The sequence below is a fragment of the Scyliorhinus canicula genome, chromosome 11 (genome assembly GCF_902713615.1).
Source record: "Scyliorhinus canicula chromosome 11, sScyCan1.1, whole genome shotgun sequence".
Taxonomy (NCBI): Eukaryota; Metazoa; Chordata; class Chondrichthyes; order Carcharhiniformes; family Scyliorhinidae; genus Scyliorhinus; species Scyliorhinus canicula.
The window spans coordinates 58,855,644-58,856,785 of NC_052156.1; the positions used below are offsets into that span (position 1 = coordinate 58,855,644).

The 1,142-nt window shown below is 47.2% G+C and overlaps 1 pseudogene; it reads right to left on the reverse strand.

Moving 5' to 3' along the window:
- Positions 1-319: 319 nt before the first annotated feature.
- Positions 320-535, reverse strand: LOC119974039 (annotated as a pseudogene).
- Positions 536-1,142: the final 607 nt, after the last annotated feature.

Here is a 1,142-nt window from a genome sequence, read left to right on the forward strand (position 1 = left end):
AGTAGCAAGGGAGGAAAGGAGAAGGCAGGTTTGCATCACAACGTTATAGGTTTAGGGCTAAGGTTTGGGATTTGTAAAATGTAGCAAATACTTGAGGTGCCGTTGTCTTAGATAGTGGGGTGTTTGCAACATTAGCACGCAAAGCATGCTTGATAAAAGTTTTGCAGCATTTTGGAGTCGAGAAGTGGCTTTTAATTGCATCGTCCGTTCCCACCCCGCACTGCGTATTGCGCAGGATGAGGGGATATGGCAAGGGACAGAAGGACAAAGCATATTTTGTGCAATTTTCTGATTTTGCATTCTTTGTTTCCCAAAGAGGGGAAGGTGCACCATTCCTGGAGGCACTGCGAGACGAGGCTGATGCTCGGGGTAGAAGGAGCAAGCCCCTGTCCCATCTCCCTATCCCAAAAATCAATTTAATATTTGGTTCCCAGCCAGGGAATGTATCAGATATTAAACCAGCAGGGGCTGGTTCTACTGGTGGAAACATTCTTTCCACTTCAATGTTCATCACCAAGTGTGTCTCCACAACATTGTTACTGACCCAGCTGGCCGAAGACCATAGGGTATAGCTGCTAGACTGGGTCTGTGGCAGGTGGTGAGGGGACCAACAAGAGGGAAAAACATACTTGACATCATCTTCACTAACCTCCCTGTCACAGATGTATCTGATCATGACAGTTTTGATAGGTGTGACGACTGCATAGTCTTTGTGGAGAGTAAATCCCGTAGGCGCATTAAGGATCCCCTCTATCATGTTGTGTGGCACCACCACCGTGCTAAATGGGATACATTTCAAACAGATCCATCAACTCATGATTGGACAGCCATGAGCCACTGTAGGCCATCAGCAATAGCAAAACTGTGCTCAACCACAATCTGTAACCTCATGGCTTGGCATATCCCCCACTCTACTATTACCCCTGGTTGAATGAAGACTGCAAGGTAGCATGAAATGAAATGAAATGAAATGAAAATCGCTTATTGTCACAAGTAGGCTTCAAATGAAGTTACTGTGAAAAGCCCCTAGTCGCCACATTCCGGCGCCTGTTCGGGGAGGCTCGTACGGGAATTGAACCGTGCTGCTGGCCTGCCTTGGTCTGCTTTCAAAGCCAGCGAATTAGCCCTGTGCTAAACAGCCC